This window comes from Poromitra crassiceps, assembly GCF_964638095.1.
Source record: "Poromitra crassiceps genome assembly, chromosome: 13".
NCBI lineage: Eukaryota > Metazoa > Chordata > Actinopteri > Beryciformes > Melamphaidae > Poromitra > Poromitra crassiceps.
Window position 1 is genome coordinate 12,395,449 of NC_139644.1, and position 21,841 is coordinate 12,417,289.

Genomic DNA, 21,841 nt, shown 5'->3' on the forward strand with positions numbered 1-21,841 from the left:
AGTACCTGGGAGGGGCACTCAGTGGTAGAGCTGTTGCCTCACAGTCAGAAGGTCCTGAGTTCGATTGGCAAAGTCTGTTACGAGAGTTTTACGAGAGAGTTTTTACCTCATCGACTCTACAACAGCAAGGAGGCAAGTAACGTGTGTCTGTCTGTTTGTCTGTACACCTTTCTGGAGACGAAGAAATATTTGTGCGTCTGAGTGTCTGTTTGTCTGTCTGTCTGTTTGTCTGTCTGTACACCTTTCTGGAGATGAATAAATATTTCTAGCCCTAGAATGAGTATTATATGTATTATATGTATTATATCTATATATGTATATATCAAAATGCTGCTTTAGTTGCTTTAGTTTTCTCGTATCTAATTATATACATATATATTAATATCTTTTATAGTACATAGCATGTATTATATCTATATATGTATATATCAAAATGCTGCTCGTGCAATATACTGCTGCTATTTCTCATAACGTTTACCTTATTATTACTTTTCCTACGTATCTAATTATATACATATATATTATTTCTTATATATATAGTACATAGTATGTATTATATCTATATATGTATATATCTAAAATCTGCTGCTCCTGTAGTGAATGCTGCCACACTCCTCGCACTTTAATGCCGCCAGCTGTGAGCGAAACAAAATGGACTTTGAGTGGCTCCGTGTTGAGCGAAACATGCACTTTAAACTGTTTTCTCTGCTCTTACACCAGGTATTATGTTGTTTTTATGATGTTTCTAATTTATGTTTTTATATTGTTTTTCTTTCTTAGTATTCAGTTGTTTTTATGGTATCTTATGATTTATGATATCCTAGTTAATCTAGTTGATTTATCCACCAGGACCTTGAGTTCATATTTCGTTCCCTCTCATGTCTCAAGTTTTGGAATGACAATAAATATCCTTGAACCTTGAACCTTGAACCTTGAGTGTTAACATATGATAGTGTTTTATTGTGTTTTAGGAAGCAAGGGTTCAGCTGCACCCTAGGACAGAGAAGACACAAGCTCCCCATGTGGCTACTAGTCACTCAGCCTCCCTCTCCAGTGCATCTAACATCAGCTCTCTCAGTACCTCATCCACTCTTTCACAACAGCAAGGAGGCAAGTAACTTGTGTGGGTGACTGTTTGTATGTCTGTGCACTTTTTCTGGAGAGGAAAAATAATAATATATTTGCAACCCTAGTTAGTGGCCGGGCCAGCGAAGCGGCAGGGCCACTTATTGTATTTGCCTGTATTCTTCTTCTACTTCTTCTCCCAGGAAGTTCGACTTCCTATGCATGAAAATAAACCAAACTTTGCACAAAGGTCCAGTCCCATGCCAAACTAAGTTGACGTGAATTTGGTGCCAATAGTCCTCATGGTGGCGCTACAGCGACCGTCTAAAGTTTCAAACTTTGAAAATTCATAACAAATCAGGCATATATGGCCTATGGCCAATTATGAAGTCTAAAGACCACAAAACTGCAAAAACTGTAAAACTAATTAAACCCTACTGTTCCCACATTTTTTCTTCAAACGACTTTTGACAGTATTTTGAATTCTGCCCTCATGTATAGCCTAAAGAGCATCGTAATTGCCCTAATTACCGAATGATGTGATGTCACTTGAGCAATGACGTCATCAGTGATGTCATCAGTGATGACATTGTATTGTGTCTTTTGAGAAGACATTCTCTATGTGGGCAGAACTGTTTTGGCTCGGCGCACATTAATTTGAGATTTGATCATGGTGTGTGACTCTTCTGAACTCTTCTGACGTGCAGTATGCGGTGGCGTCGGATACCTGTGATGATCGTGGGAATGCTGGCCTTGCTTCTGCTCTTCCTGGCCCTCCTCTACCCGCACTTCCAGAGCTTTGCCAGATTTGGGCCAGTTGAAGCCAGATTTGGGCCGTTTGAAGCCCAATTTGGGCCGAGTCCAATTTTACAATGAGATGCACCCACTTTAACCCTGAATAAAGTAATAAAACCACTAGTAAACCAGTAGGGCGGCGCCTGGCCTGCTGTTCAGTGAGTGGCCTGACTGCGGGCACCAAAAAATAAAAAATAAATATATATATATATATTTTTGCAGGCCCTTAAGAGCACATGATGCCCTACGCAGTCTGCGTATAGGGTGAGGCGGCCCTGCATGTGTGAATAGTGAAAATCACTGCCTGAAAGCTCCTGGCATGTTTACAGTCATGTTAATTAATGTGCACTGTCCCTCAAATAAATCAATAAATAAATACAAATACAAAATATGAGGTGATGATTATGTTATTTGATCCCATAGACACTCAACAATTGAGCCAAGATAGCCTGATATTGCTGTTTGACATACTTCAGACTACACAAAATAATTTACATAAAAAGGTCTGTTTGAAGGCATTATTTTTTTTTTCTGACTCTTCTGAACTCTTCTGACGTGCAGTATGCGGTGGCGTCGGATACCTGTGATGATCGTGGGAATGCTGGCCTTGCTTCTGCTCTTCCTGGCCCTCCTCTACCCGCACTTCCAGAGCTTTGCCGCCTGGTCATCCTCCAACCTGGAAACTGTGGGTGCCCTGCCCGAACTACAGGTCGGGAGGGTAGGCCTCGCTGAGTCGGAGCCCGGTCCAACCTCCATCCTGCTGTGTCAACTGAAGGGTCAGGCCCGGCTGAGGACACTGAATGGATCAGAGGAGCCGTTCTCCTCGCTGGGCTGGGCTGGGCTGGTGCCGCCCCTCCCCCTGGACCAACTCTACAGGCGGCAGCAGGACCACAGCGCCTTCAAGACTTGTGCTGTGGTGACCTCAGCTGGAGCCATCCTGCACTCAGGACTGGGCAAAGAGATCGATACCCATGATGCAGTTTTGCGGTTCAATACTGCTCCTACAGAGGGATATGAGAAAGACGTGGGGACCAAAACCACTATTCGACTATTCAACTCACAGATTTTGGCCAAACCTGAGCATCGATTCAAGACAAGCTCCCTCTACAAAAATGTGACTCTGGTGGCATGGGACCCTGCACGTTACCCCGTCAACTTACATGAGTGGTATGCTCGTCCAGACTTTAACCTGTTTGGTCCGTACGTGGAGCGCCGGAGGCTCCATCCTGCCCAGCCCTTCTACGTCCTTCACCCCAGCTATTTGTGGCAACTCTGGGACGTGATTCAGGGCAACACTCAGGAGACCATCGTGCACCATGTACCCTCATCTGGCTTCATGGGGATCCACCTGATGATGACGCTGTGCGAGCAGGTGCACGTGTATGAATACATCCCCTCCACGAGGCAGACTGACCTGTGCCACTACCACGGGCGTTACTCTGAGGCCGCCTGCCCACTGGGTGCCCACCCGTACCACCCGATCCTGTACGAGAAGCGGCTGGTCCGGCGGGTCAACACGGGCTCCAAAATGGACCTCGAGAGGGGACGCGTCACTCTTCCCGGCTTCAGCACGGTCAACTGTGAGCGGGGATTCTAGCGCTAGGCCAGTGATTCGCAAACTGTGGGCCGTGGAGGTACTGCAGGTGGGCCGCAAGTGATCTGCCAACACTCCCCATTTTTGTGAGCCATCAAATGGCTGTAGCAGGGTCATTTCTAAAGCTACAATGGAGATCCTGTTATCAGAAGATAGTTACTGTAAATCTCTGCTTATGTCTAAATGTACCATTTCTGCCTGCCTCTTTTTTGACTCGTGCATACCTTTCTTTCTTTTTCCTCTGTATGTGTGTACTATGAGAGCAAAGAAACCCAGAGCCAAATTCCTTTGTATGTGTACATACTTGGCCAATAAAGCTGATTCTGATTCTGATTCTGGTGTACCATCTGCCACAATGTAATACGTGTTTGTTAACCTCGCAAAATATGCTAACAACAACTGCACCAGAGTTCAGTTACAGAATGCTGCTCTTAGATTCGATTCGATTCGACTGCTGGGACTGGTGTGTTTTTGTACGATTTACAGTTTGTAATATTTCTGTGCAGGAACATGTTCAGTGAAGAGGTCACACGCTCTGTGTGAAGCCCAATACATTTGAAAAAAGAATAAAAAGCTTGCACACTGCAAGGGCTCCTAGTTTGTGTTTTTTATTTCAAACAACCCAAAAAAGTGACGTTTCGAGCAAAGCTCTTCATCAGACTGGCAAAGGACCGTGAGACGCCATCTTAAATACATACAGGTCAGGTGGGACTAAGCTATAGAGGCGCCTCCAAGTTAGCCTGGGTAAACCCAGCCCCCACGTGACCTGCTCTCAGACCTCTGGTTCTCAGTCACATAGTGACTGACAACTCTGAGAGCAGGTCACGTGGGGGCTGGGTTTACCCAGGCTACCTCCAAGTGTCTCATGGGTGCATTACAATAAAACAAAGCCTGGAGGAGCATACAAAGGAGTATGCAACATGATATATCTAAACTCCTTGATATATCTAAACTGTTGGTCTTGATCTACATAATTATGTATACTCCTATAGGTATCTCTAAACTGTTGGTCTCAGGCTTTGTTTTATTGTAATGCACCCATGAGACACTTGGAGGCGCCTCTACAGCTTAGTCCCACCCTTGATGACGGCCTTTCAGCCTGACTGTGGGGTCTGGTACACCCTAGTGAGGGTCTTTAATTTGAACTTTAATTCTTACTTTTGTCTATCACATTTTGATAATGTTACTGATTTTCATATGTATTCTTACTCTTGATCACACATGTTCACACGTCACCCATTTGATACATGGTATTTTATACCAAATTTGATCTATTCAAAGAACAACTTTAAGATGTGTTATTATGTATGGTCTCTAGTTGTTTTCATACATATTGTGTCCAACCAGTACTTTCAAGTATTCACCTGACCATGTAACCACAGCTGTAACCCATCCTGCTTGATTGCATTGGAATTAATTGTATCATGTGACCTGACCTGTATGTATTTAAGATGGCGTCTCACAGTCCTTTGCCAGTCTGATGAAGAGCTTTGCTTGAAACGTCACTTTTTTGGGTGTTTGAAATAAAAAACACAAACTAGGAGCCGTTGCAGTGTGCGAGCTTTTTTATTCTTTTTTCACTTGTTGTTCACCTTTGAGCTCAGCACCTGCCCAACTTGGTTTTTGGATGTGCGTGTATTCTCTCTGATACTGTAAGCCCAATACATTTGACATAAACCCCATTCACACATGCAGCCGATCCCTGAAATGTTCCAGAACAGTTCCTGCATGGGGTCGTCATGTATGAATGGAAGCAGGGATCGATCTTCAGGGATATTCTGTGCTGCCAATTTCCGATCCAATTACGATCCAATTACGATCCACTTTTTTCACTTCCGATCCGAATCCGATACCTGAATTTGGATATCTGCCGATACCGATATTATGCCGATACCAATATTTTTCTTGAATATACAGTATAGGCAAAGATTTGGCCAATTAAAGATTTTTTTTTTAATATACCTTGCAAAAAGCAGACAAAATTAAGAAAATATACAAGGCAAAGGAGGATACTATTATACATGGGCAAATTACGGCCAGCGCCCCCTGTGCCGCCCGCGCTGGAATTGCTAAAAAAAAAAAAAAAAAAAAAGGATTCCGATCCGATCCGATACATGAATTAGTGCCAACATCGGCACCCGATACCGATATTGGATCGGATCAGCCCCATCCCTACTTAAAAGGGTTACGCCCCACACTCTGATCCAAGTGTGAAGATATCTGATCTTTCACCTTTTGCGTTCAACCAGATTCCGTGGTGATTACAGCAGCATCAACAAAAATGTCTGCGAATTATTACCTGAAAAGGTGGTTGTTGTTGTTGTTGTTTTTAATCTATGAATGATCACAGAGGGCTGTAAGGCTGACATTTTCCTTCTTCAACATGACACAAACATCTTAATAAACTGGTTGAACCAGAATGAATGAACCAGACACAAAAACAGGCCATCACTCTGATGAACACTCAAGCCAGCCACTTGAACACATAGTTACAAATTGAGTTACTTTTTTTTAATCAAAGCACATATTTAAATCATTTCATAATCAAACTGTGTGTTTTTTATGCAAATAACCACTATAGATGACAATAACAAAGGAAAAGGATCACATTTAGAATTTTGGATTGTTTACACTGACTTTAAGACGGTTTAAATTATTTTTCGGGATGGTTCCGGGGCACCGATGTCATTCTGCTACTGCAGTTATTTTGGTGAAAGTAATGTAAAAGTAGTGTAATAAGTAATGAGTTACTCTACACAGACAGTAATATGGTAAAGTAAACTTATTACTTTCAAATGAAAGTAACTAGTAATATGTAGTATATTACATTTTGAAAGTAACTTGCCCAACGCTATACTGTACATACGTATTTAAAATTGACTTCTTACACCACACTTATTGTATATAGTAGCTACTGTAAATGTACATTCCCTCATATACGTATTTAAAATAGACACTTTTCTCCACACTTATTCTATATACGTAGTACACTGTAAAAACTACAAGTTCCTTGAGGAACCTCTAGGTTACTCCAAGAACCTAGGGGTTCCCCCAAGAACTCTGAAGTTCCTCAATGCTCCTCAATGCTCTCAGAGGTGCCTGCAAGAACCTTTACTTTTTACGCAGTATGAATATGGTTCATCAAAGAACCTAATTTGAATTAAGGTTCCTGGAGGCTCTTTAGGCTATATTTTGATATCATATGATATCCAAATATATTTAGTAGCCTAAAGATATGTATAATGACTTGTGACATCTCTGGTATAGAGATGCTCACATGATGGCTATTTCAGAATGCTATCTCAAAAATTGAACTTTTGACAATATTTTGAATTCTGCTCTCATGTATAGCCGACAGCACCGATGCCTTCGCCATCCTGGGGAACGGTAGGACATGCCCTCACCATCCTGGGAAAAAACAAACACTTATGATGATGTCATAACTGATGTCATCAGTGATGTCACTTGAGCAATTGTGCATTGTGACATCACTGATGATGTCATCAGTGATGTCATCAGTTTTGTGACATCACTGATGATGTCATCTATAAATCGCTCAGCCTTAACATCAGCTCTCCCAGTACCTGGGAGGGGCACGGTGGCTCAGTGGTAGAGCTGTCGCCTCACAGTCAGAAGGTCCTGAGTTCGATTCTTGCCTGGGACACTGTGGGCGCTGTGGTTGTGTTCCCCCCCATATCCTCAGTGCCCACTGCCCAGGTGGGGTATCTCGTCGTAAGGGCCTCTCTCTCTGTGTGGAGCTTGCATGTTCTCCCCGTGAGCTTGCATGTTCTCCCCGTGCTCCCCCAGGGGGTTCCTGTCTGTACACCTTTCTGGAGATGAAGAAATATTTCTAATGAGTTTTTACCTCATCGACTCTACAACAGCAAGGAGGCAAGTAACGTGTGTCTGTCTGTTTGTCTGTACACCTTTCTGGAGACGAAGAAATATTTGTGCATCTGAGTGTCTGTTTGTCTGTCTGTCTGTTTGTCTGTCTGTACACCTTTCTGGAGACGAAGAAATATTTGTGCGTCTGAGTGTCTGTTTATCTGTCTGTCTGTTTGTCTGTCTGTACACCTTTCTGGAGACGAAGAAATATTTGTGCGTCTGAGTGTCTGTTTGTCTGTCTGTCTGTTTGTCTGTCTGTACACCTTTCTGGAGATGAAGAAATATTTCTAGCCTTAGAATGAGTGTTAACATATGATAGTGTTTTATTGTGTTTTAGGAAGCAAGGGTTCAGCTGCACCCTAGGACAGAGAAGACACAAGCTCTGTTTCAAAACAAACTGTTTTGGCTCGGCGCACATTAATTTGAGATTTGATCATGGTGTGTGACTCTTCTGAACTCTTCTGACGTGCAGTATGCGGTGGCGTCAGATACCTGTGATGATCGTGGGAATGCTGGCCTTGCTTCTGCTCTTCCTGGCCCTCCTCTACCCGCACTTCCAGAGCTTTGCCAGATTTGGGCCAGTTGAAGCCAGATTTGGGCCGTTTGAAGCCCAATTTGGGCCGAGTCCAATTTCACAATGAGATGCACCCACTTTAACCCTGAATAAAGTAATAAAACCACTAGTAAACCAGTAGGGCGGCGCCTGGCCTGCTGTTCAGTGAGTGGCCTGACTGCGGGCACCAAAAAAAAATATATATATATATATTTTTTTTTGCAGGCCCTTAAGAGCACATGATGCCCTACGCAGTCTGCGTATAGGGTGAGGCGGCCCTGCATGTGTGAATAGTGAAAATCACTGCCTGAAAGCTCCTGGCATGTTTACAGTCATGTTAATTAATATGCACTGTCCCTCAAATAAATCAATAAATCAATCCAAATACAAAATATGAGGTGATGATTATGTTATTTGATCCCATAGACACTCAACAATTGAGCCAAGATAGCCTGATATTGCTGTTTGACATACTTCAGACTACACAAAATAATTTACATAAAAAGGTCTGTTTGAAGGCATTATTATTTTTTTCTGACTCTTCTGAACTCTTCTGACGTGCAGTATGCGGTGGCGTCGGATACCTGTGATGATCGTGGGAATGCTGGCCTTGCTTCTGCTCTTCCTGGCCCTCCTCTACCCGGACTTCCAGAGCTTTGCCGCCTGGTCATCCTCCAACCTGGAAACTGTGGGTGCCCTGCCCGAACTACAGGTCGGGAGGGTAGGCCTCGTTGAGTCGGAGCCCGGTCCAACCTCCATCTCGCTGTGTCAACTGAAGGGTCAGGCCCGGCTGAGGACACTGGATGGATCAGAGGAGCCGTTCTCCTCGCTGGGCTGGGCTGGGCTGGTGCCGCCCCTCCCCCTGGACCAACTCTACAGGCGGCAGCAGGACCACAGCGCCTTCAAGACGTGTGCTGTGGTGACCTCAGCTGGAGCCATCCTGCACTCAGGACTGGGCAAATAGATCGATACCCATGATGCAGTTTTGCGGTTCAATACTGCTCCTACAGAGGGATATGAGAAAGACGTGGGGACCAAAACCACTATTCGACTATTCAACTCACAGATTTTGGCCAAACCTGAGCATCGATTCAAGACAAGCTCCCTCTACAAAAATGTGACTTTGGTGGCATGGGACCCTGCACGTTACCCCGTCAACTTACACGAGTGGTATGCTCGTCCAGACTTTAACCTGTTTGGTCCATACGTGGAGCGCCGGAGGCTCCATCCTGCCCAGCCCTTCTACGTCCTTCACCCCAGCTATTTGTGGCAACTCTGGGACGTGATTCAGGGCAACACTCAGGAGACCATCGAGCACCATGTACCCTCATCTGGCTTCATGGGGATCCACCTGATGATGACGCTGTGCGAGCAGGTGCACGTGTATGAATACATCCCCTCCACGAGGCAGACTGACCTGTGCCACTACCACGGGCGTTACTCTGAGGCCGCCTGCCCACTGGGTGCCCACCCGTACCACCCGATCCTGTACGAGAAGAGGCTGGTCCGGCGGGTCAACACGGGCTCCAAAATGGACCTCGAGAGGGGACGGATCACTCTTCCCGGCTTCAGCACGGTCAACTGTGAGCGGGGATTCTGGCGCTAGGCCAGTGATTCGCAAACTGTGGGCCGTGGAGGTACTGCAGGTGGGCCGCAAGTGATCTGCCAACACTCCCCATTTTTGTGGGCCATCAAATGGCTGTAGCAGGGTCATTTCTAAAGCTACAGTGGAGATCCTGTTATCAGAAGATAGTTACTGTAAATCTCTGCTTATGTCTAAATGTACCATTTTTGCCTGCCTCTTTCTTGACTTGTGCATACCTTTCTTTCTTTTTCCTCTGTATGTGTGTACTATGAGAGCAAAGAAACCCAGAGCCAAATTCCTTTGTATGTGTACACTCAGGGTACAGTGGAGAAACATCAGGAAAGGTCATGTGATGTAGGCTTCTGTAGCAGGATGGGTGTTGTTATAAGTTATCCTTTATTTATCCCCATGGGGAAATTCATCCTCTGCATTTGACCCATCCTCTTCTTGGAACCTTCCTAGAACTAGGAGCAGTAGGCAGCTGCAGTGCAGCGCCCGGGGACCAACTCCAGTTCTTTTTACCATTGCCTTGGTCAGGGGCACTGAGGAGTATTAACCCTAACATACATCTATCTATCTGTCTATCTATCTATACTATAATGACGATAGCGTCTGTCTCTCTCTCTGTCTCTCTCTCTCTCTCTGTCTCTCTGTCCTTCGCGTATCTCGAGAACCGTTGGTCGGATCGACTTCAAACTCGGGGGGTGCGCTGATGGCGACCCGACGGAGTGCAGTGCCCTGTTTCCGTGCGATTCGGATGCGAAACACGTTCAATATTTGTCTTCAGTTCTGCGCTCCTTCAAGCTCCAACTGATCTGGTCGTAGGGTTGTTGAGGAGGCAGTGGCGCTGGAAGTACTTTCAGGTAGGGGGTGCTGTAAGGAAGGGACTCTCGGTGATGAGAATTTGACGTTTTTTGGACTTTTAGCCATATTTAGAGGAATATTTAATTTTAAATTAACATTAGGATTATACTGTTGTGATGTCATTATTCAGTGTCTTCTCCTCTTCTCTGCAGCATTACTCAATTTACCCTCAGGAATCAGGGACAGTGATAGCCTAAATGCTATTCCTCCCATATATCCAGGGCCGGATTAATAGTACCATGGGCCCCGGGGCTATTCATTTTCTAAGATATTCATTTAGCCTTTTAGTCATAAAGATTATATCTTCCAGACTGAAATGTTATAACAGAAGTGGAGTATTGGCCAGAATTACATGAACATTTGGACACTTATTCAGCGGGTATTTTGCATGTTGCGTTCAGGTGCACTGTAAAAAAAAAAAAAAATCCATCTCTTGCCACACCGCACCCCGCTTTCCGTGCCCTTGTGAGGAGGTGAGAACAGTCAACGCAGGGTCGTTAACTAAGTCAATATCGGGTCCTTGCGATTGAATGGGGGGGGGGGGGGGGGGGGGGGTGTTAAGTAAACATGAGAGAGAGGCCAGTATGAAAGGAGGAGAGAACATGTATTTGTAAGCTGAATAAGCAGCATTAATATTCAAGTCGGCCATGAATAAAATCAAGGGGAAATAATCAGTAGAGCTCAGTGATCTTAGTTAAGTGAGATTTCTAAGAGATTTTTACGTGGCTATAATGGTAGGCTATAATGAGTCACGCATTCAGAGAACATGCAAACTCCACACAGAAATGTTGGAGGTGAACCAACAACATCAAATCTCATTGAGCTACCAGTATGCCCCCTACTGTGATTGATTGATTGATTGATTGATTGATTGATTGATTGATTGATTGATTGATTTTATTCATTGTCATGCACTTTTGACAGTGCCCAGCCCACATGTTCTTACAAGACACATAAAATACAAAATACATGCAATACAACATAAGCCAGCGCTTTAGTGGTACAACTAAATCACAATATACTGTAACATACTCCTGAAACAACAAAACAGAGCATTACGTCACTTTCTAAACCAAACGTTCTGCCTTTGCTCCCATGCCTGGCAGATAACATTTCCTATGAAGAAGGTTATTTTCTTAAAATACAACTCAAGTTTCTCATAATCATCCAACTCAAAAAAAAAGTCAACATAAGTAGAGGACGTTTTACTGAAGAGTACCTCCCTTGCATCGTTATGCAGTACTGTTGTAGAATGGAATTTGTATCGATAGCATCATTCTTCTCCCGCATTAACCAGAGCATCTCAAGCCAAAATGAGGCGGTGACCAACTTTGATAGAAAACCACTTTGAGAGATCAAAAATAACAATGAAGCCAAGGAGTCAGGAAGTTGTCTCACAAAAATGTATTCGCCATCTTTGTAACAATGGTTCCAAAGAGGCCTCACGATATAGAAATACATAGAAATTCATAGTTTGCAGCGTTCATGAGGACAGTAAGGATTTAGCACGCAGTCAAAGATCTTATATTGAGAGCAGAGAGCAGAGGGGAGGGGGGGGGACCTGTAGGAGTCAAGAGGGAAATCCCCCCAAGGCTGCAGCTTGTGTGTGTGTCAAAGGATGCAGCCTGTCACTGTGACCTGCTCGACACCACAGCACAACAGATAGGCTGTATGTCTATATAACTATGTGATATGCAATTAACCTAATATAACTGATACCAACAATAACTACTTTCTCCATCATGTACAATAGAACAGGAAATGAATACTAATGTTGTTGAGTTTTTGCAGTAAGAGTATTAAGAAGACGTATCAAATCGACAATGTGATCCATCAAATCGAATGTGATATGACAACGGAGGCAAAACATCTGGCCCTAAATTCTTCTTCTGCCCAGACAAACACATGCATTGTGAAGTTGCAGCCTTGTGATGTGGATGCTTTGTCTTCTCGCTCCAAAGCCGCAGCTGTAGTGGAGGAGAGTGTCGGGAGGACTGTTCATGTTATGTCTGGAATATGTCTCTTTGTTTAAAGCGCAGGATTGAGAATGAAACATTTGTCCAATGGAGACGCCTACGAATAAACAAATCAATGAATACATTAAAACATCTGCTCATTCTTGACCATTGGAGTAATGTGCACAGGAAGTGAGACCCCCTCCTTCTCTGCGGAGGCAGGAATGCTATAATTGAAACCGCGTGTGTTGTAGAAATAAGCTCGGCAAGGGTGTGCGTGTGTGTGCGTGTGTGTGCGTGTGTGTGTGTGCGTGTGTGTGTGTGTGTGTGTGTGTGTGTGTGTGTGTGTGTGTGTGTGTGTCTTCTCCATTCCACTACCTATAGTCGCTAATTTGCTGGCTCTCTCTGCTTATGTAAGAGTCTTGTCCAGAAGTCCTCATGAACAAGGATGGCAACACATTGTACCTTTGTACAGCCTTTCACTTCATCTGAAATGATTCTTTGATGAGTTGGATTGGTTGGTTGGTTGGATTTCCAAATTTGAGAATTTCTTACAAAAATACTTTTTGGATTAATTCTATGAATCATGTTTGGACATTTTGGTACACAGAAAATATATTGACTATATTTCCAGCAGTATGGAGACCTTTGACCTGTCATTGTACCAATACAGACAGCTGGTGGTGGGATTCAAGTCATTGTATCGTGTATCAATAACATTGCAACATAATCAAACCTGCTGGAGAGGTCACACAGTATCTGTAACATATAGGCTACTTTATGATGTGCGCGGTGCACAGTGGCTCTCTGTGCATTGCTGCAATAAATTAGACTAGGCCTACTAGTTCAGCCCTTTGTTTAAATACACTGATTTGTATTTAGAAATGTTGTGGAGGTATTTGCTAGCAATTAATGTAAACACCCAAATAAAAAAAAACGATAACTCATCCTACAATAGTAGTAGGCCTAGTATAGCCTAAAACTAAGCCTATGTAGAATATGTCATGTGACCTTAAAGGATAAGTTCACCCAAAAAAGAAGGACAGGTGATGTTTTTTAGTCCACCAAACATTTGTGGAGTTTCACAGCAAAACACCATTGTAGAATTCACCTAAACAATTAAAGTGAATGGTGATCAACTTTCAAACGTAGAAAAGCCTCCATACTGCTCACCTGGCATGGTTCAAGTCTCCACAAGCCCTGAGATGCCAAGCTGACATGCTACAGAAGATTAGGTTAGGCTAAAAACAGGGTGTAGAATTACGTCTTTTCAAGTCAAGTCATCTCAGGGCTTGTGGAACTTGGATTACGCCAGGTGAGCAGTAGTACTGCTCACCTGGCGGCTGGCATAATCCAAGTTTCACCTTGGTAATTGGTAGGCAAGTATGGGGGCATTTTATGTGTTGTTGTTGTTGTTGTTGTTGTTGTTGTTGTTGTTTTTGTTGTGTTGCGTTTGTTTTTACGTTGGAAAGTAGCTATAGACCAAATCACCGGGATATTTACATTTACTTCCGGGTACCCCTGAGGTCCACACATTATAATGGCGGTGGACGGCACAAACTGACATGTTGAAGACAAAAACAGACAAAGAAGACAAAAATGGTTCGTCCGTGTTGTGTTGTTGTTTAATATCATTCATAACAACACTTTCACTAACGTTAGTGGAGACCAGACTAGCTAATTTACCTGTTGGACCAGACTAGAGTAGACTTGAAGCTAAATTAAATTGACCTGGCGTCAGTAGCTCTGTCTGTACCAGGCTCTTTCTCGCCGAGAAGAGCCTGGTGACGCGAGGTTACTCTGTCTGTAACGTAAAAAAACAGCGAGTTTGACAGACAAACAAACTTTATTAGCTAGCTAACACTACATAAAACAAACACAGAAGAAAGGCTAGATACGTCGGACAAGCATGTTTACCAACCGTTTAACCATTTAAATTGAAAGTAGTCGGCCGAAAACAACGAGAGGGTTTGACAGCATTTATATGACAACACGCACATTTAAACCTGCCGCCTTTCCCAAGTGGTACCCGGAAGTAAATTTGTTTACATGGTGACGTCACGGTGATTTGGTCTATACTCTATAATAGTAGCCTCTAGTCACGTGAGGGCTCTGTGATGAATGCTGACGCGCAGCAGGACGGGCTGTGTAGCGGAGCTGGGATGGGATAAACCAGCGGTCTCAAGCCGCACAATACACAACATATACTTCCAAACATAACTTTCAAAATAAAAAAAACCTTGGTGCGTATGTGTCGCCAAATACATTTTAGTACCTTTATTTTGAAGCCAGACATCGTCTAACTTCCTGCATTACTCTAGTTATGTAGCTAGCTTGACGCAGCTGGATCTTCCTATGCTCGTGGTGGAGTGAAGGCGTATTTATTGGAGGGATAACGTCGATAACACGCTGGACCAGTGTGGGGGAAAAGACAGAGCTCGTACAGTTGCGTGTGAAATACGCTGCTGACGAGGAGCCGGAGGGACTGCTTGCGACCGGAGCGCAAATGGCTACAAAATATTGTCCAAAAGAAGACGCTGCTTGTGAGAGGAGACAGCCCGAGACAGCCCATGCCAAATGCGTCCCTAGAAATTAGGACGCGCGTTTTCTTTTTTGCCATCATAAATTAGACATCGTTCCGCACTACGGGAGTTTCTGTAACCATAACACGAATTTGGGGATCTTGATTTATAGGCTGCAGCCATGGACGAGGACAATCAAGGTAGGATTCATTCAGTGCCATTCATATCACGCCGGGGATTTTTCTTTAACAGACATTGTATTGCTAACATGTGCCTTTATATGGGGCTTGTTTCTGATAGTAACAATAATAAGACAAATAATGATAATAACAATAACAACAACAACAATAATAACGTATGTCATTGTGATGATGGGCTATCAATGGCTGTATAATAATGTATAATATTTCCATCAATCAAGAATAGTAGCCTAGTATAGTTTACATAGGCATGGAGTTATAGGTGGCAGAGTTGTATCCCAAGCTGCTGCCACACGCAGCAACATTCACATCATCTCCCTACAGTCACACACTTCCCCACATAAGCATCTTCTGCTCGAGATGACTGCAGTGAAGTTAGATTGGCCAGTGACCCCTTTACTCACATTGTGTTACGCGTCCAGGAGACCCTGTGACCTCTGTAACCTCCAGATGTGTTAAGGTTAATGCTGGATGTATGGATTGACCTACATAGAGGATGCAGAGAAGACTCCACATGCCCATCTGCCTTGAATGGATATAGCCAGGCATCCTGATCCTGACGATGCATCAGTGTCACACGACTTCTCCCTATATACTGACCCTGACCCGGGCCAGTTCACTTGTGTCAGTCTGCACCTCTGTCAGATGTGGGCTTGTATGGCTCTCTGGCTCAACAGGTCTCTCACAGTCAGCCAAGTGTAGCCACGAAACAGACTCGTTTATTGACTCAGGACAAAAGCGGAGGAATAGTTTATTTGAAGAATGTGTTGGCACAGCTCCATCACTGCTATATGAGTGTGTGGTGGACTCCATCAGCACCAAACTCCCCCCCCCCCCCCCAACTCCGCTGCCCTTTTAGTCACAAACTGCTGTGAACAAAGTCACCACCTCTTGGTGAGGATGTAATGGACAGATAGCGCCCTGCAGGCCAGCGGTCCCCTCTTCTGATGTGTGATGTTTAGACCTCCGTGCTCACCGCTCGCGGAGCTCCAGGAGGATGTGGCTGTTTAGTCGGAGCGTAGCGTGCACTGCACGGCGCAACACACACGGGGCACAAAGCTGTCATTGTGCTGTGCGAGACGGGCCCGCGCCTGCAGCGGTGGCACACGTCACCACAGACAGACATATGGTTCTGTCTATGATGCCAAGCAGGGCTAACTGACAGCCAGGAGGGGAGAAAAACACACACACACATGCATGCATCGATGCTTGCATTACCATTGACATTCACACACAATCACGTCCTTCACATGATAGCCTACAAATGCAAGTACACACACACATGATCCTTTCCCCCTTGTGGCTCTGTGTCTGCTGCTGAGATGGATGGACCATGACCCTGGTGATAAGTGTGTGCCTGCAGGAGCGCTCCTAGATTCCATACTGGTGTTTGGTCTGGAAAGAGTGTTGTAATTTGCTGCAAATTGCTACTGTTTATTAGAACAAGTTAGAATGTGTGTTTTTAGCCCGCGCGCGTGCACACACACACACACACACACACACACACACACACACACACACACACACACACACACACACACACACACACACACGCATGCAGCAGAGGTGTAGTTGTTTTTATCAAGTTTTTCGGATTAACCCGCCTGTTTTCTCCCCAATTGTACTTGGCTATTGTACAGCCTCCTACTGTCCCGGTCGTTGCTCCACCCCCTTTTCCGATCCGGGGAGAGCTGTAGACTAGCACCATGCTTCCTCCGATACATGTGCAGTCGCCCAGCCGCTTCTTTTCACCTGACAGCGAGTGGTTTCAATGGCAGGACGTAGCGTGTGGGAGGATCACGCTATTCCCCCCCCAAGTTCCCCTCCACCTGAACAGGTGCCCCCGCCCGACCAGATAAGGCACTATAGGACACCACTAGGCACCAGGAGGACACATACCCACACATACCCTTAATCCAGCTTCCCACCCGCAGACATGGCAGATGTATGGATCTGTATGGACGCGCGACCAAGTCTGAGGCAACACAGGGGCTCGAACGTGCGACCCTCGTGTTGGTAGGCAGGGAATCTACCGCTGCACTACCTGGATGCTCCAGTAGGAGCTGGGATGTATGTGCTCAGTGTGATATGGTGTGTGATGTGATGAGGCGGGTGGGTCCCGCTGTGCCACGCTGATCAACGGCTCACACCCATGCCTCCGCAGGCGGGGGGATATATAACACCCACCCCATACACACACACACACACACACACTGCCAGGCCACAAGTCGAGAGAGAGAAAGAGAGGACAGGAAGTGTCAGACAGACATAATGGGATATTGAAGTGAAGAAACAGGAAGTGTGAAAGGCGTACGGATGGACACTTTGGACAGGAAGTGTGAAAGGCGTATGGATGGACACTTTGGACAGGAAGTGTGAAAGGCGTATGGATGGACACTTTGGACAGGAAGTGTGAAAGGCGTATGGATGGACACTTTGGACAGGAAGTGTGAAAGGCGTATGGATGGACACTTTGGACAGGAAGTGTGAAAGGCGTATGGATGGACACTTTGGACAGGAAGTGTGAAAGGCGTATGGATGGACACTTTGGACAGGAAGTGTGAAAGGCGTATGGATGGACACTTTGGACAGGAAGTGTGAAAGGCGTATGGATGGACACTTTGGACAGGAAGTGTGAAAGGCGTATGGATGGACACTTTGGACAGGAAGTGTGAAAGGCGTATGGATGGACACTTTGGACAGGAAGTGTGAAAGGCGTATGGATGGGGAAAAACAAGTGTGACCACAGAGAGTGAGAGGAGTTGTAGTGGCAAGTAGCAACGGTGGCGAGGTGTCTGAGGTTGGAGAATGGCCAAAGAGGTGTGGAGCTCTGCCAGTGAAAGATGGACAGAGAGAGAGAGAGAGAGGAGAGGGAGAGTGGAAAGAGAGAGAGAGAGGGAGAGTGGAGAGATAGAGAGAGGGAGAGTGGAGAGAGAGAGAGAGAGTGGAGCAAGAGAGAGAGTGGGAGAGTGGATAGAGAGAGGGAGAGAGAGTAGGAGAGAGAGGGAGAGTGGAGAGAGAGGGAGATAGTGAGTGGGGAGAGAGAGAGAGGGAGTGGGGGAGAAAGAGAGAGGGAGAGTGGAGAGAGAGAGCGAGAGGGAATGGGGGAGAGAGAGAGGGAGTGGGGGAGAAAGAGAGAGAGATAGTGGAGAGAGAGAGGGAGTGGGGGAGAAAGAGAGAGAGAGGGAGTGGGGGAGAAAGAGAGAGAGAGAGTGGAGAGAGAGAGAGAGGGAGTGGGGGAGAAAGAGAGAGAGAGTGGAGAGAGAGAGAGAGGGAGTGGGGGAGAAAGAGAGAGAGAGGGAGAGTGGAGAGAGAGAGAGAGCGAGAGAGGGAGTGGGGGAGAAAGAGAGAGAGAGAGGGAGAGTGGAGAGAGAGAGAGGGGGGGAGTGGGGTTGGACCAACTTTTCTCCTTGAATCAATTCTCCGCTGTATTACGGGAGTTACTTTCAATAAACCCGCTCTCTGTTCTGTCATGATGAACTCGCTGAGCAGCAGCTACTCGTCTGCTCGGCTGCTCTCTCTCTTCCCTCCAAACCTTCTCCTTTTCATCACCACTCCGTTTCCATTTCTTTTCCGTCTCCGAATATTTTTTCGTTCCCTTTTTTACCTGCATGAAATCCTGTCTGCTGGAAAAATAGCCTCAACACTAGCCTAACTAGACTCCTCTGTCTCTTTTCTCTTCCAGTGTCTCTTTCTCTACGACAGGGTCTCTCTTCCTGGCACAGTACAGACCCTACTGTACCAAGCTTAGAGGAAACAGGCCCATAGTAATCCAGCTGACACGCATGATGCTCAACAATACAATGCTTTCTGCCACGGGCCACAATGGCTGCTCGTCGGACAATGGGGCCAGCAAACGTCCACAAAGCAGCGCTAAGCCCCGTCTGACTGCCAGTGTAGCTTTCCTCAACACGTTATCGTTCTGCATGACTGGCCTTGACTGGCAGTGCTAGGGGTGGTGAGGGGAGGGGTTGGGGCGATCGATATCGATACCGCATAGTTTCGCAATATTTTGTGTGGCAAATTGATATATCGTATCGCACGAATGCCAAGTGTTGCAATATTGTATATAAATTGTCACGTGTGCATGCAACATTTACATTTACATTTTGATGACAGGGTTGGTCAGTCTGTCTGCTTGACAATCCTATTTTGTGTTGAAAGTGAAACACAAAGTGAAAGTGATTGAAGTGAGAGGAACACACTGGAAACTTTATCTCATTAGATAAAAACAGATGTTGACAAAAGTTTTTTTTACCCTTTGCGGACATAATTTGCAGTTGAAAAAAGGTTATATATTGCAATATTTTTTTAAATCGCAATAATAATTGTGACTTAAGTATCGTGATTATTCGTGATAACATCGTATCGTGGGGATGTCGTATCGTGGGGATTCCCACCCCTAGGCAATACTCAGATAGACCACTCCCCCTTCCCGTTTGCTTTGTGTTTGTTTTGAGTGTCAGTCTTGTTAGTTTAAGATGCGTCTATAGAAACGAGGATTGATTGGAGAGACTAGATGAGTGATAGAAGCCATATGGTTTGAATCAGAGCGTTCAGGCTAGACATCGGTTTCTCAGCACGCCTTGTGACGGCTGTGTGTTCGCCCGCAGACCGCCCTGTTTACACACTGTGCAAACCAGCCCTTTATACTTGGCAGCTCTGTGTGTGTGTGTGTGTGTGTGTGTGTGTGTGTGTGTCTGCCTGTGTGTGTGTGTGTGTGTGATGTGGTGTGGTGGTGTGTGTGGTCTATGGGGTCATGGCGTGCTTCAGCCCAGCTGACGCGAGGAGAGAGACACACACACCCCAGAGTTTTTGCGGAGCGACTGGTGTGCCCACCACCACCACCACACACACACACACAGCACAGGGCTTTCCATCCAGACAGCATTCTGGTATCTTCAGGATTTGTGTGTTGATGTTTTAGATGTTTTGCCCACAGCCGACCGCCCTCTGTGTGAAGTGGCTAAGAAGAGAGGGGGGCGTCTTGAAGTGTTCATGGAGCATGGTTCAGCGACCGCGCTGGAGCTACAACAAGTCACGCTTAGCTAGCAGAAAGCCCTTAGCGGGAGGAAGCTAGCTGTACAGAGACGACATTGTGCTCGACTTAACGTTTCTTCACATCTGCTCTAGTCGGTGCTTCCCCTGAAGTCTTTGACAGGTGTGCGGTGTGGATTTTACCAGATCAAACGTACCTTCAAAAGCGTTTCCCTGCACTTTACACCCTCCGCTATGTGGAATCCCCTCCCACCACTTTTCGATATTTAGATTGAGAAGATATCGCAATATTCTATTATGCACATCATTTACTCCAATACAACTGCCCACACATGACCTTTCATTCTAGGTTACTAGACTACTGATATCATCAGTATGAGGTCACCATTGTTTGCGCCTCTAGTAGGGTATTAGGATATCGTATCGTTATCGATATATCGTTACAGTTCATTATCATATCGTCAAAAATTCATAATATCATACATGACGGTGTGACGTACGCACAGCAACAACAAGCATGGCTGACAGCAGCTCCACAGGGGAGGAGTTAATTCCCAAAAAGGGGAGTGGCTTCAGTAGTGTGGGAGTGGTTTGCTTACAAAAGAGCAGGTACAACAAACCGTGGTAATATTTGAAGGCATATTTGAATATGTGAAGGCAAACTGTTCAGTTTATGCTGACATATAAAACTATAACGTTTATTTTATTGCCACTGTATGTTCTTGAAATTAATACTAAAAATATTTTTCAGCATTTTGTCATATCGTCAGAAACACCCTGAAATATCGGGATATTATTTTAGGGCCATATCGCCCACCCCTAGCCTCTATAGCTGTAGCTGGTAGCCAGAATTGTCCATTTCTCTCTCTCTCTCTCTCTCTCTCTCTCTCTCTCTCTCTCTCTCTCTCTCCCTCTCTCTCTCCCTCTCCTTCTCCCCTCTCTCTCTCTCTGGGCCCAGCCTGACTCACCCCTGTCAGAGGTGAGTGTCTCTCAGTTTTGACTGCTGTCTCAGTGCTCTCATGCACTGCCGGCCATGCACGGGCAGGCCGGGTTTCCATGGCTCAATGACTGCTGTTTGAAGTAGATGGGGGCGATAGCCAGGATATAGCATTGACTCCTCTGTATAGGTTAGGGTCTGTGTGCAGGTGTGTGTGTGCAGGTGTGTGTGTGTGTGTCTGTGTGTGTGTGTGTGTGTGTGTGTGTGTGTGTGTGTGTGTGTGTGTGTGTGTGTGTGTGTGTGTGTGTGCGCGCGCGCGTGTGTGCGTGCGCGTGTGTGTGTGTGGGTGTTAATCTTTGAGAGAAAGATCAGTGAACACAGAGAGCTCTTGTTGAAGGTCGACCTCGCAGAATATCAGATCACACAGGAGGACATGGCCTCAGTGCTTAGAGTCTGACCTCTGACCCCCAGAAGATTACAGGACAAACTGGCCCACACGGAGGTCAACTTGTCTCTCTTCCAGGACAGGATTTGGGCAGATCCAGCTCCGTAGTGGCATCAGGGCGAGCCGTATGGAGAGACCAGCTCCGTAGTGGCATCAGTGCGAGCTGTATGGAGAGACCAGCTCCATAGTGGCATCAGTGCGAGCCGTATGGAGAGACCAGCTCCATAGTGGCATCAGTGCGAGCCGTATGGAGAGACCAGCTCCGTAGTGGCATCAGTGCGAGCCGTATGGAGAGACCAGCTCCGTAGTGGTATCAGTGCGAGCCGTATGGAGAGACCAGCTCCGTAGTGGCATCAGTGCGAGCCGTATGGAGAGACCAGCTCCGTAGTGGCATCAGTGCGAGCCGTATGGAGAGACCAGCTCCGTAGTGGCATCAGTGCGAG

At 45.7% G+C, this 21,841-nt stretch overlaps 2 pseudogenes across 2 annotated transcripts; both read left to right on the top strand.

Moving 5' to 3' along the window:
* The first annotated feature begins 2,422 nt into the window (after nt 1–2,422).
* LOC310788351 (beta-galactoside alpha-2,6-sialyltransferase 2 pseudogene) lies at nt 2,423–3,457 on the top strand (annotated as a pseudogene). Its single transcript has one exon. The product of its transcript is annotated as a beta-galactoside alpha-2,6-sialyltransferase 2 pseudogene (transcript).
* Nucleotides 3,458–8,457: 5,000 nt separating this feature from the next.
* Nucleotides 8,458–9,498, top strand: LOC310788352 (beta-galactoside alpha-2,6-sialyltransferase 2 pseudogene; annotated as a pseudogene). The gene has a single exon. The product of its transcript is annotated as a beta-galactoside alpha-2,6-sialyltransferase 2 pseudogene (transcript).
* The last annotated feature ends 12,343 nt before the right edge of the window (nt 9,499–21,841 follow it).